Source organism: Triticum dicoccoides, chromosome 2B, assembly GCF_002162155.2.
Source record: "Triticum dicoccoides isolate Atlit2015 ecotype Zavitan chromosome 2B, WEW_v2.0, whole genome shotgun sequence".
NCBI lineage: Eukaryota > Viridiplantae > Streptophyta > Magnoliopsida > Poales > Poaceae > Triticum > Triticum dicoccoides.
In genome coordinates this window covers 672,534,648-672,542,797 of record NC_041383.1, presented here as the reverse complement: position 1 = coordinate 672,542,797, position 8,150 = coordinate 672,534,648, and positions in this window count along the sequence as shown.

Below are 8,150 nucleotides of genomic sequence, written 5' to 3'. Positions count from 1 at the left end.
GTGGGGCGGTGGCATGGGGATCGCTGGAGAAAAAGCTTGGCAGGGGGGGGGAGGCTAGAGGGATGGCCGGGGCGGCGGTGGACTGGCGGTGGGGAGTGTTTTTGGGGCGGGCGGGGCGGTGCACCACTGGCCGCGGGCGGCGGGGGGCGGCTATTTGGCCGGTGCTGGCTGGCGGCTCAGGGGGGTGGAGGTTGAAGATGAACTACATGCCCTTGATTTCCTATCCAACGGCTGCAAAATCGACTGACTAGAGATGAAAAGGTCAGTCTTCTGACGTGTAGCCTCACCTCTAGTGCGTTCAGTTTCGATAGTAAAATTCAGTTTCGACAGCAAAATTCAGTTTTGACAGTTAAGTTTAGTTTCGATAGTTAAATTCAGTTTGGACAGTTAAGTTCAGAGATGAGCGTCTTATGTATTTTACATCTAGCACTTTGTGGTTATGTATTTACGTCATCTATTGGAGATGCTATTAGAATTCCACTCAGGTTAACATTGTCTCTCTTTTCCTGCTTCAGCCTCAGCATCGTACAACTCATCGGAGCTGCTCAAACAACGAAACCCTCCATCACAGCAGAGCAGTACCTCGGGCTCCATCTCCAGACGCCTAAGATCTTCTTCCCCTCCTCCGACAGCCAGGTCAGCCAGAGCATCCTCACCGGCCAACCCAGTCACGCTGAGATCGACATGGCTTCGCCATAGAGGTTGTACACTTGTTGCATCTCTTTTTTACTCTACATGTTATATATATTGTCCACTGAGCACACGTAGTAATGCGAAATACGATTATTTTATCCTACTATATGACAAGCAGTGAGGTACAAGGCAACTTAGCTATCCGTGATGGACTCTCTTGAACGCCATCATTATTTATATCTGCGCGTTTGTGCTGTGCATTTGTTGGTGGGCCTGGGAGTTGAGCTAGTAGGGCAGTGGCCTGGGTCCAAAGTAATAGAAGTAACACAAAAACATATTTTTAGTGTAGGATTTTCCTTGCTCAAGCCTGCCTACAAGAATCGCCAGTGCTTGAAAGGAAAAGTGAATGAAAAACATAGGAATTGGAAAGTTTCCTATGGTACTACTTTTCATGAATTTGGTGCAAAGGAATGGAGCAAAGGAAAACTGTAGGATTTGTTCCTTTAGTGTCTCCTTGAAAGAAAAACCGTAGGAGTTCTAATTTCCACTTGTCCTCCTTTTCATATTCCTATTCATGAAGCACAAGACCAAGAGATAGTAGCATAATAGCATTATAACCGTACATTTTCTTGTGGTTTGACTTAATCTCACCATGCTTCTTTGCATCCTGTGATCTTCCAATTCTTGTGAATCAAACACCTAGATTGGCAGAAATCCTGTGTTTTTAAATTCTCTGTTTTGCACGTGCATTCCTATCCTATTCATGTCTATTTCCTATCCCTACATTGTTAGAATCCTCAAATTCAAACAAGCCCTTAAACAATTATTTCTCTTACAGATATGTGTCAAAGAAAACCTTGTGTGGTTTGTCCTGCTCCTGCGGTGCTGTGTTCCACCCCAGCTCAGCTGCTCCAACAACGAAAGGGTTCACCACAGCAGGGATCCGCTCTCCAGACTGTCTTTCGCCGCCTCAGATCTTCTTACCCGCCGCCAGCAGCCACGACAACTACATTACCATCATCAACTGAGCACATGACCTTGAGGACTACATGGGTCTACAAGAGAGATCACACTCTTCCGTGTCTGCTTACGTTATGCATCGCTTAATATGATGACATGCTACATTCTCGTCATGTTCACCTATTAGACTCCGAGTCAGGTCCAAACTAATGTTGAAACTTGAGTTTTCAAATGGTTGTGGGGTACATATTGGGGCAGCAATCAGTACTATCTGTCTACTATCTGGTTAATCTCGGGTGTCGACTATGAGTTTCATGTTGGGTGCAAACAAACATTAAAGGAGCCATTAGCTGTATTTTTAACTAAAGCTATTATCTGCCTGCTATCATTGGTTTTGGGTCTATCCACAGTTTGCTACCATCACTCTGGACTTGTGCATGCACTCCTTACATAATCTCACTATGTTTTATTCCTATGCATGCCAGTTATTGTACACAATGGAACTGATCATGTAGAGCAAAAGAGACGATCCTTGCATGGCAATAAAATTTCATGCAGACGTCACTCCATGGTGGGCGCAAAGGCAGCCCCCCTCCACCCATTTCGAATCATAATCAAGAGGAAGATAACTGTTCTGATGGGGATTCAGAAGGAGAAGACCACTCCTATTTACCCCATGAGGTCTTCTCTCTAACTTGGCATGATGATGTTGGTAATATCATGCATATGGTGCCTTGCATTGCTTACTGTATACATCAAAGATGTCATCTGCTTAGTTTAGACATGCTTTGTGTCAATGCCATCTGTTTAGTTTCTTTATCATATATGTGAATCATGCAATGCCATCTTGTTTAGCCAGGCATCATATATGTGAATTTTGCAATGCCACCTTGGTTAGCCAGTCATCTTATATGTGAATTATATCATGCCATCATTTTTTATTACGTGTTAAATTTGTCAACAATTTTAGTACATTCAACTACTCTTCCTGTGCATTAGCCATTCGGCACGGTCATGGAAAAATCTGGAGTGGAAACAAGGTCTTCAGAGCAGACAATGGTATCTGACGAAGCGCATGTCTTGCTGGTTACAGATAGCTCCTCAGAGGAGGATTCAGAGACAGATGACCAATCCTATCCCCCCCCGAGGTGCATGCTCTAACTTGGCAGGGTTATGTTGCTCATATGGTGCGTATGGTATCTTGCATTGCTATGTCATTTGCTTAGTTTAGACATTCTTTGTGTGAATGCCACCTGTTTAGTGTCTAATTACCATATATGTGAATTATGCAATGCCATCTTGTTGCAAGGCATTATATATGTGAATTATGCAATGCCATGTTGTTTAGCCAAGCATCATATATGTGAATTATATCATGTCGTCCTTTTTTGTATTTCTCATTGATTTTGTCGACAATGTTTGTATATTCAACTGCTCTTCCTGTGCATCAGCCATTTGAATTGGTGATGGAGAAATCTAGAGTGAAAACAAGGTCTTCAGAGCAACAATGCTACCTGCTGAAGCAAATATCTTGTTGGTTACATATAGCTCTTCAGAGGAGGATTCAGATGCAGATGACCAATCCTATTATCCCCCCGAGGTGTATGCTCAGACTTGGCAGGGTTATATTACTCATATCATGCATATGTTGTATTGCAATGCTTAGTTTTTACATCATATACACAATAATGAATGCCATCTCTTTAATTGACACATCATATATGCGATTGCGCTCTGCTCACTTCCTTAGTATATAAATCATATATTTGAATTATATCATGCCATGATGTTTACATAGACAGCATATATTTGAATTATGGCATGCCAACCCATTTTCTAAAGACATAATATAGTTGTATCATCTCATCATGTTTACATAGTCATCATATTTTAAATTATGTCATTCTATCCGTGAATTATATCATGCCATCATGTTTCCATCAACGGCATGTTTGTGATTTATGGCATGCCAACCACTTTAATAGACACATCGTATAGTTATATCATGTCATCCTATTTACATAGTCATCATATTTTGAAGTATGTCATTCTATCCTGTTTAGTTAGCCATCATACATGTGAAATTGTGCCATGCTATCCAGCTTAATTAGCTATCATATATGTGAAATTATGTCCTGCTATTCTGTTTGGTTAGAAAACATAAATGTGAATTATTCCATGCCCTATTTTCTTCCCTACTATCCATTGCACCTGTCTATCTTACAATGTTTGTACATTCAATTACTTTTTTTGTTTATCAACCATTTCAATTGGAGGGGGTGATGGCAGTATCTGTGGGAGTAAAAACATGGTCTTCAGAAAAGATTGTGCTACCTGTCGATGCACATAGAACCACGGTTGTACTTGCCCAAGAACCAGCCCCACCACACATAACCCAGACTCACGCAGATTGTACCCCTACCCAGTTGGACAGAGAACCAGCTATACCCCTTCTAACCCCAACCCCAACAGATAGTAACCCAGTTCCCATTAACACAACACCGTCTCCACCATAGAGCACCCAAACACGAGCAGTTAGTAGGGCAACTGCAGTGCCCAAACCACGAGGACCACCACTCCGAACCCCAAGTCAACGCTTAGAGCAGAAGAAGAATTGTTCTTAGGTCAGGTTCCGTAGCTATGGTTCATACTACTTTGCTCTTGCATCACTGTATTTACTCATATCAACTAATTTCAAATTTGAAGGATGCAATTGAAACTCCAATGGCGCAATACGTATGTTTTAAACCTGTTTCTTTAACGTGTTTGCTATTGTAACTTGCTCTATGTTGATTTCAATTTCAATTGAATAAACAGTTATGTTCTCATGCCATGCACATTACAAGTGTTGTTATTGCTGTGTAGTTTCTCACACTTATATTTTGTATATGCTGCTTTGTCTTAAATAAATATGATTCGAACTGTATCTATCTTGATTTGGCAACATAAACTAGAATGATATAGACCATACAGTGACCATACTACATAGATATATGTTTGTTTCAAGTTGTTATCCTATCCACCTTACTACTGAACTGGTTTACCAAAATGAGTTTCATATACTATATTGTAAACCTGTGATGTGTTTGTTTGTTTCTCTTTTAGAACACGGATAAAATATTGGAGAAGGGTACCCCGTTATGAAATGGCAAAGGAAGTAATGGAGATAAGGTTCAAGATAGTGAGACATCCCTGTTGGTCTCCAAGAAAGCTGATAAAAACTATACTGAAGACACTGAGACAACCCCAAAGTCATGTCTTGATGTAGTGTTCGAGTTACTGGCTACAACTGCTGGCACCAACTCTTCAAACTCGTTGCTTGAATCAGTTCGGCTTCTTGAGTCTCAACTTCAAGTTGAAAGACATCGATCAGATGTTATGTGACAGGAAGCCGAAGGACTGAGGAAGTCCCTGCAGAATTCAGATGCATACTTTCTGGTGGAACAGCAAGTGCTGGAGGATTTAAGCGCCAAACAAGAGAAAGTTAATAAGCTTGCTAAGCATCTTGCCAGCATTATGCGTACCCAGGATATTGTTTCTTGAGCTCTTCTGAAGTGGTTTCAGTTCTGGACCTGTTTTGCTGCGACGTTTATATGCTGTTGTGTTCCCTATATTTGCACTGGTGGCGAACTTTGATGCCTAGTGGATAGCCTAGCGTAAGTTGCTTGCTTATTTATTTACTTATTGTCTTGATTCTTTGTTTGCTTGTAGTTAGTGTAGTTCTTTTTCCGCGGTTTGCTAGTGGCCGCAATAACCTATTTTTTAAAACTAGGCCACAATAACCATGGGCTACATATTTACTGTAGTTACCATTTCCCTCCTACGGGTCGTAGAAACAATGGGCCTTCTACGGGTCGTAGAAACAACGGGCCTTATACGGGTCGTAGACACAATGGGCCTTCTATAGGTCGTATCATCAATGGGCCTTCTACGGGCCGTATGATCAATGGGCCTTCTACGGGCCGTATGGTCGGTTGGCCAAACATGGGCCAATAACAGACCGCATTATGGACGTAAGCGGGCTAGAGATGGAATCGTCCGTTCATGGGCCGACCATAACGGGCCGTCGTTAATCGGTCGTATTTGATGATGCTATAAAAACAGCTCAATGTATTAACGGGCCACAAACGGGCCGACTGTAACCATGGGCTGAATTTGGCCCACAAGCAGAAAATGACAGTAATGGGCCGTAAGTAAACGAATGCTGGAAATGAGCCCAAGAATAAATGGGCCCTGAGAAGGCCGAAAGATAACATGGGCTGGAAACGGCCCAATGGAATAACGGGCCGTTAATGGGTATAAAGTGATAGACTGTTCATTACGAACCAGTTTCACCACGGGCCGTTAATGGGTATAAAGTGATACATTGTTCATTACGGGCCAGTTTCACCACGGGCCATTAATGGGTATAAAGTGATACATTGTTCATTACGGGCCAGTTTCACCACAGGCCGTTAATGGTATAAAGTGATACACTGTTCATTACAGGCCAGTTTCACCACGGGCCATTAATGGGCCAAGAGTTAAAAAGGGCCTCATATGGGCCAAAAGACGTCATGGGCCGTATATGGGCCAGAAGTTAAACCGGGCTGGAATCATATTGGACGGCCCAGATGAAGCTACTAGGCCTAATTCGGATAGGTCGTAACGGGCCCTGGGTTAGCGGGCTGTAAATGGGCTATATGCGAATAGGCCGTTAACAGGCTTTCCATGGGCTGGCTCACCACCTTTTGACCAAGTCAAACGGGCCGGCCTTTTCACAGGAATGGGCCTCTGTTGGGCCATGCCACGTGTCGACGTATCATAGGCGCCTTCTTTCCAATGAGTGGATGACATCTGTCCGGACTGTGAGCCGACACGTGTTTCCTCCAGCCAATGATGATTTTACACGTGAAAAATACTCATAGGTCGGGGCTGTTAACGGGTTATCGGATCTAGAACCGGACCCGATAGCTTAACGGCGTTCCATTATGGTGGATGCCACGTGTCGGCCACCCTTGATGAAAGTACTTTTGTGGTGCGCGATTTATCATCATGGAAGTGGACACTTCCATGATGATAATTTTGGTAATGTCATGGAACACTTCTACAACAGCACAGGTATGACTATCTTGATTCTGTCATAAAATCGCCATGGATGTACATGCATGACAAAAAACGCGACCTACTGTGACAAACACGTATCATCACAGAAGTGTATTTTTTTAGTGTATCTCTTAGTCTTGTGCTTCATGAATAGGAATTTGAAAAGGAGGACAAGTGGATATTAAAATTCCTATGGTTTTTATTTCAAGGAGACACTAAAGAAACAAATCCTACAGTTTTCCTTTGCTCCATTCCTTTGAACCAAATGCATGAATAGTAGTACCATAGGAAACTTTCCAACTCCTATGTTTTCCCTTCACTTTTCCTTTCAAGCACTGGCGATTCTAGTAGGCAGGCTTGAGCAAGGAAAAGCCTACACTCAAAAATAGTTTTTGTGCTACTTCTACTACTTTGGACCCAGGACACTGCCCTACTAGCTCAACTCCCAGGCCCATCGACAAATGCACAGCTCAAACGTGCAAATATAAATAATGATGGCATTCAAGAGAGTCCATCATGGATAGCTAGGTTTCCTGGTACCTCGCTGCTTGTCATATAGTTGGAGAAACTAATCGTATTTCACGTTACTGCGTGTGCTCAGTGGATAATATATATAACATGTAGAGTAAAAAAGAGATGCAACAAGTGTACAACCTCTTTGGCAAAACCATGTCGATCTCAGCGTGATTGGGTTGGTCGGTGAGGATGATCCGGCTAACTTGGCTGTCGGAGGAGGGGAAGAAGATCTTAGGCATCTTGAGCTGGAGCCTGGGGTATTGCTTCGCTGTGATGGAGGGTTTCGTCGTTGGAGCACCTCCGGTGAGTTGTACGACACCGAGGCTGAAGCAGGACAGGAGAGACAATGTTAAACTGAGTGGAATTCTAATAGCATCTCCAATAGGTGACGTAAAATACATAACCACAAAATTCTAGATGTAAAATACATCAGCTGCTCATCTCTGAACTTAACTATCGAAACTGAATTTAACTGTCAAAACTGAACTTAACTGTAGATACTGAATTTTGCTGTCGAAACTGAATTGTACTATCGAAACCGAACGCACTAATAGTAGAAAAGACATAGCAACAGCGCGTGCGAGAGCGGGGGCAGCTGGTCGTGTAGCAGCATCAGGTGAGGCTACCCATCAGTCGACTGACTTTTTCATCTCTGGTCAGTCGATTTTCCAGCCATTGCATACGAAATCAAGGGCCTGCAGTTCATCTTCAACCTCCACCCCCTGAGCCGCCTGCCACCACCGGCCCAACAGACACCCCCCTGCCCACGGCCGGCGGTGCGCCGCCTCGCCCGCCCCGAAACCACTCCACACCGTCGGTCCGCCGCCGCCCCGGCCATCGCTCTAGGCCCTCCCGTGCCGTGCTTTTTCTCCGGCAATCCCCACACCGCCGCCCCACCACCACCGGCAACCACTGCCCCCACCCTGAACCCTAAGATAGATAGTGGGGTACCTCTC